Source organism: Acipenser ruthenus, chromosome 33, assembly GCF_902713425.1.
Source record: "Acipenser ruthenus chromosome 33, fAciRut3.2 maternal haplotype, whole genome shotgun sequence".
NCBI classification, from domain to species: Eukaryota; Metazoa; Chordata; class Actinopteri; order Acipenseriformes; family Acipenseridae; genus Acipenser; species Acipenser ruthenus.
In genome coordinates this window covers 10,001-16,772 of record NC_081221.1, presented here as the reverse complement: position 1 = coordinate 16,772, position 6,772 = coordinate 10,001, and the positions used below count along the sequence as shown (strand labels likewise).

General features: G+C 43.1%; 1 long non-coding RNA gene across 2 annotated transcripts in view; it reads right to left on the bottom strand.

Moving 5' to 3' along the window:
- Positions 1–2,177: 2,177 nt before the first annotated feature.
- Positions 2,178–6,772, bottom strand: part of LOC131704970 (uncharacterized) — a 7,030-nt gene continuing 2,435 nt past the window's right edge. The window contains exons 2-3 of one of the 2 annotated variants that reach the window (XR_009310084.1): positions 3,474–3,759; positions 2,178–2,940 (exon numbers count right to left, since the gene is read on the bottom strand). This is a non-coding gene — a long non-coding RNA (uncharacterized LOC131704970). The remainder of the gene's footprint in view (positions 2,941–3,473; positions 3,760–6,772) is intronic. The other variant, XR_009310083.1, reaches the window with a different exon arrangement.

The window sequence follows — 6,772 nt, the reverse complement described above, 5'->3', positions numbered from 1 at the left end:
TGGCCATCTGGCTCTTTTTGGATTTCTTTCTTTGTTTTTTTTGTTGTTTTGGAGCTCCTTTTCTAGTGTAGGTCTATCGTGGATTTTCTAATGTTCAGGCCTAGCGGGAAAGTTGTTTGTAGTTTGTTGATCCAGTCTTTTTCTCTCCATTTCCTTTCTCCGATTGTCCAGTTCTGGTTCCTCTCCAGCCCTGTAATTTTCAGAGATTCCAAGTTGTGTTGTAGAAAGTGTGCTACTAGAGGTGTTTGTGATTCTTTTTTGTGTTTGATATTATAGATGTGTTGTGTTAGTCTTACTCGGATAGTGTTGCCTGTTTCTCCAATGTAAATGATTTTGCATGTATCGCATTGTATTGCGTAGATGCAGTTCCTGCTGTTTTGTGTAAAGGTTTGTGGAATGTTGTATGTGATGCCTGTGGATTGGCTCCGGAGGGAGGAAAGTTGCTTGAAGTGTCGTGATGCTTTTGTTGGTTTGCGATTAAGTGAAGGCAGTTTACTGGACACTAAATAGTTGGTCAAGTTTTTGTTTTTTCTGTAGGCTGAGATGATCTTGTGTCCTGTAAGAAGGTTGGTGTCTTGTAATTTGTTGGTTAGGTTTTGTTTTATCTGTGAATTAGCTGCCACACTAAAATGTGAGTAGGTAGTTATGAGTGGAATAATCTTTTTGTTGTCTCTAGGCTTTTGTTCTAAGAAGGTTTTCCTTATTCCTCTGAGGAAGGAACGGGAGTACCCCCTTTGTCTGAGTGCTGTGAATAAAACTTTGGTAGCTGCCTGGAAGTCAGTATGTTGTGTGCAAATTCTGTGGAATCTGAGTAGTTGTGATTTTATTAAACCTCTAAACGTGTGTTTAGGGTGATAGCTGGTTTTGTGTAGTAGAGGGTGTGTGTCAGTTTCTTTAAAATATACTTTTGTGTCTAGTTGGTGTGTTTGTGAAAAATGTGGTCCTTTGTAAGTGGTGGTGTCTAAAAAGTTTACTTTGCTGTTATGTGTGGTGTATTTTACCTTGATGGACTGGTGGTGTGTGTTAAGTAACGAGATGAAATGTGTAAATTCCTCCATGCTATGTGTCCAAGTGCCCCAAATGTCATCTAGGTACCTGAAATAGTGAGTTGGTCTGTGTGGGCATCTGGGGAGGATTGTTTCTTCCCAATCGGCCATGTAGATGTTAGCATATGATGGAGCAAAGCGTTTCCCCATCGCTGTTCCTTTGGTTTGGAGGTAGAATTGGTTGTCGAATTCAAAGTCGTTTTTCCTTAAGCTGATTTCCAGGAGTTTGATCAGTTCCTCGTCTGGTCTGGTTGGATCCGGATTTAGATTTAGACATTTCCTGATAGCTGCAATGCCTGCGTTGGTCTCTATGTTTGTGTACAAGCTGTCTATATCTATTGTGAAGAGAAAAGCTGTTTCTGGTAGTTTGAGTGTTTTAATTTTGTCTATGAAGTCATATGTGTCTTTAAGGTAGCTAGTGTGTTTGGTGGATAGGGGGTTTAAAAAGTGGTCTATGTATTCTGCAATTCTATATGATTCACTGTTGCAATCCGATACTATCGGTCTGCCTGGTGGTATGGTGTGTGGGATAGTCCATGTGTCTGGTGATTTGTGTATTTTTGGTAGCATGTAAAAAATGCGTGCTCTGGGTGTGTCTGCCCCCTTGAGATAGTGTGCCTGTTTTCTACTAATTATTTTGTGGTCTGTTAGTGTTTGTATTATTGTGTTAATTTCCTGAGCAGAATCAAGATAAATTGGTGCGTCTAATTTCCTGTAGTGTTCTTGATTATTTAGTTGTCTGTTGGCTTCAAAGATGTAGTCTTCTCTATCCATTATTACTATTGAACTTCCCTTGTCTGCTGGTTTGAAAATGATGTCGGTATGTTTTTGTAATTCCTTAAGTGCAATCCTTTCTGGTGCTGTTAGGTTGTCTTCTGTTCTGTAGTTACCTGGGTTCAGGCTGTGTATTGTTTTTAGATCTTCAAGAATAATCTCTGTGATTTCCTGTGGAACTTGGTTGTTATTTGGTTCCCAGTTGGATTTGGGTAGGAAGGGTATGTGATTTGAGTCTCCTTCCTCTTCAAAGAAGGTTGCGATTTTTAGCCTCCTATGGTAGTCTTGTGTTTCTGCTCGCAGTGTCTGCTTCTGTTTTGCTTCAGTTTGCGGTGTGGGTATGAAGGAGAGGCCTTTGCTCAAAAGGCTGTTTTGACTCTCTGTTGGTGTGAAGTATTTACATAGATTGACTATGTTGGATGCCCCCTCCCTGGAGATATTTGGGCTTGTGGGGTCTCCTAGTTTAAATGCTGGCACCAGTGCTGGAGCATATCTTTGGCTGTGTTGGTTGTCCAGTGGATGTTGTCTCCGCCAGCTTGAAATTTCTCAGTTGGTAATAGCGGTATGTGTGGTAGGTTGGCTGAGATGAATCCGTTTAGTTCTTCCAAGTTTCGTTGGGCCTGCATGTCTAGTGCTCGTGAGAAGTTCACCAGTGGCACTTTGATTTCTGCAGTTGGGAAGGTTGTCTTTGCTGACCTGTACATCCTTTGTAGGTTTTTGATAGCTGTCTCTTTGACTTTCTGGTCCTTGTTGTTGATTCCGAATGATAGGATCACTTTGGTCACTCCTCTATCTGTTTTGGCTTTGTCCAGAAGGTTGGTGTCTCCCCTGCAGTGCAGCGTGCTTTAAATGAACAAGCATGCCCTGTGAATGCCAGCGGTGTCTCCCCTGCAGTGCAGCGTGCGTACAGACAGTGGCATCACAGTACAGTAGATCACTCACATTACAAGACAAATCCACAAACAGCAGCCTTCAGAGAGTCCCTCCACTGCGATGACTTTGTTATTTCACATGCAGACACGGTGCTGTCTCCCATACCTGCTCACAACGGCAAAACCAAAACCACATGAAAAGGATACTTCTCTCATCAGGCCCCATATTCAAAGTGTCACTTCATCACCTAAAATAAAAAAAAAATTAAGCAATCTATAAATCCTTTCAGCCTAGTTGGACATTATATACAACTTTACCTGTCCCACAAGTGTCCCCCAAAAAATACATAGCATGCACCCCAAGTTGAAAGAGGCAGCATTAATCCTTACAATAGTTGCAGGGAAGAACAACTTCTGTGTTAATTAACTGCATTGAAATCAAGACAATCACGGATATAAAGAATCATTAAATACAATCACAAGTGTTACTAACTACCTTAACAAACAGTTACTCCGGGTTCAAATACAGTCAGCACTCTTTATTGCCATTCAATATTATTTTGAAAATATCACTTGCCAAAAGAGACGACATGTGGCACTGTAATACAGAACATACTTTTAAATCCGGTGTGCATTGTAGCAGTGTGTGTGTGTGTAGCAGTGTGTGTGTTTATTGTGTTCAGGTTACCTTGTGTAGCTGCTCCAGACTCTCACTGTGTGTGTGTGTGTGTGTGTGTGTCTGTGTGTATAGCAGTGTGTGTGTTTATTGTGTTCAGGTTACCTTGTGTAGCTGCTCCAGACTCTCACTGCGTCTGCAGGGCTGAAGTGTTTGTTCAGAAGAGCAGGCAGGCTGTGCCACACTGACCCGGGGTGAGGCGAGGAGTGAGAGGAGGGGTGAGGTGAGGGGCGAGATGAGGGGTGATCTGTGCTGTGCTGTGCTGTGCTGTGTTGTTCAGCCTACCTGCCAGCGCCTTGCCTTTGTAGAGGAGTCCCTGTTGATTGACAGGTATGTTGAGCCTGTCAGAGACCAGACTCCAGACTGTGGAGACCTTCTCATCCTCACAGACCTGTCAAAAGGCAAGAACACACAGACACACACAGTGAGGGGATGAGCATTAAACACTGAAACCACATCTTCATCCTCACCGGACAGGCGAGAGACAAGAACACACACGCACGCACGCACGCACGCACACACACACAGACACACACACACAGACACACACACACACACACACACACAGACACACACACACACACACACACAGACACACACACACACACAGACACACACACACACACACACACACACAGACACACACACACACACACACACACACAGACACACACACACACACAGACACACACACACACACACACACACACACACACAGACACACACACAGACACACACACACAGACACACACACACGCACACACACGCACAGACACGCACACACACACACACACACACGCACTGACAGACACACACACACACACACACAGACACACACACAGACACACACACACACACACACACTCACAGACACACACAGACACACACACAGACACACACACACACACAGACACACACACACACACACACACACACACGCACTGACAGACACACACACACACACACACAGACACACACACAGACACACACACACACACACACACACTCACAGACACACACACACACACACACAGACACACACACACACACACACAGACACACAGACACACACACAGACACACACACACACACACACACACACACTCACACACACACAGACACACACACACACACACACACAGACACACACACAGACACACACACACACTCACACACACAGACACACTCACACACACAGACACACACACAGACACACACACACACACACACACACACACTCACACACACAGACACACACACACACACACACACTCACACACACAGACACACACACAGACACACACACACACACACACACACAGACACACACACACAGACACACACACACACACACACACACAGACACACACACACAGACACACACACACACAGACACACACAGACACACACACACACAGTATCAGAGCAATCTAGCGAGGGGACGGTCGAGTATTGTCAAGAGCAAAAACACACTTTCATAAAAACTGCAGCTTTTGTATTATTATGGTCTGTATGTGTGTCATGCTATAGAAATGTATTGTTTTTTTATTTTTTTGTGCTCTGTACTGTACAGTGCTTTGTGAAACGCTTGTACAAAAATCGCTATATAAATGCAATAAAAAATAAAAATAAAAAAAAAAATACACTGGAAGTGCTTCACATTGTCACAGAACAGTATTATGAACTTGCTCTTGGTCTACAGCCATAATATTGTGTGAGAATTATTTCTCAGTCTCACAGATGAACCGACATTTAATGCAAGGGCCGAAAACAATATGTCAATTTAAACACAATAGCAACACTGAGGTGAAGATACAAGCCCAACACATTTCTCTTAGAGGTAGTCGAGCAAAGCAAGAGGCGAGGACGGACACATCTGCTGGAAACGCATGGATTTGAATTTGTTTCCAGGTTCATTTCAACACACAGCCCTACACGTGTGAGACACTCTAGCCTGCATGTATTCCCCTCACGTGTGCAGGAGTGACGGCAGGCGTAAGAACGCTGTGTGTTGCGTGTGGAGAGAGTTCGGGTGCGTTCACGACACGCAGACTTCCGTCATTCTGCGCAGAATCCGCACAGAATCGGAGCAAGTAGCCAATGAATTTTCAGAATCTGCGCAGAATCTGCGCAGACTTAGCAAAGTCTGCCTCTCGTGAACGCACCCCCTGTAGTCTTAAATCGTGGGTCACGTGATTACGAGGCACACACTGACAAACCCCACACATTGTGTGTTTTCAGTTTATATCTTGTTAAAACAGAAAACTATATTAATTAAAACAATAAACTCCACACAAATACATAAACAACACAGTGAATTCTAATCAGAAATTACAGTTTAAGTGACTAATGTAATGCAACCACCATGGATCCCAAAATGATAGATACAGGAGATTGGCCAACAATCAATGCTGCAGGGAACAAGAACAACAATATAATAAACAGCGACGTCACTCCTTCAGAACTCGTGTGCAGCGAACACCCAACAATAAAAAGAAATTAAAACACACCCGGTGATATTAAAACCATGAAGAGGCAACAACCTCGTGTGAGCACAATAAAGCATTAGCGGGGGCAATCAGATCAATCATCCATAGCAAAAAACAACACAGCAACATTAATTTGCGGTCTATTGTCGTTCTGGGTCCGACATTGCAATTATTCCTCACAGGTCCTTTGTCGGACTGGGTCCGACATCATTATAGCAACGCAATAAACGCGTGTTTAGTCGTTTTTTCTCCGGAAAAAGCCGAGAAAACCATTCAATTGCCGAGTGGGAGCGACAGGAGCCGAGACAAGTCGAAAAAAAAAAAAAAAAAAAAAAAAAAGGCGTATCTCATGAATAGTCATACATGGTATCAGGTATCAGATAACGGGGCGTTCATAGTAAACAAGCTGGCTGAGTGCGTCAGCGCACAGAGACTATCATGGACATTTGTAGAGCTTTTTTCAGATGTTATTGTAATAAAATAATGACTTGGATCGCATTATTGAGGAGTTTGGTGATAAAACGAGTGATCCGGAGATGATCGATCGGTATGTACGACTATTATTATTATTATTATTATTATTATTATTATTATTATTATTATTATTATTTCTTACATAGGTAAATGCTATAGCAAACGAAAGGGTGGGTGGGGCTGGAGATGCCTAGCGAGTGCTTTGTTGATACGCAGGGCCATTTAAACCCGTTTGACTGTGAAAAAAAATATTTTAAACAGCGCGTCTAAAATTAACTGCGCGTGTGAAAACCTGACGTGCCTGTTGCGCACTTAATAAATGGACTGCAAAGGGTTAAAACAAACACAGAAAACGGAGGCTGGCGCGCTTTCGATTATGACTAACAAAAAGGATGAGATGAAGCCGTACAGCCAAAAAACAAGCCCCTTAAACAGGTGTAA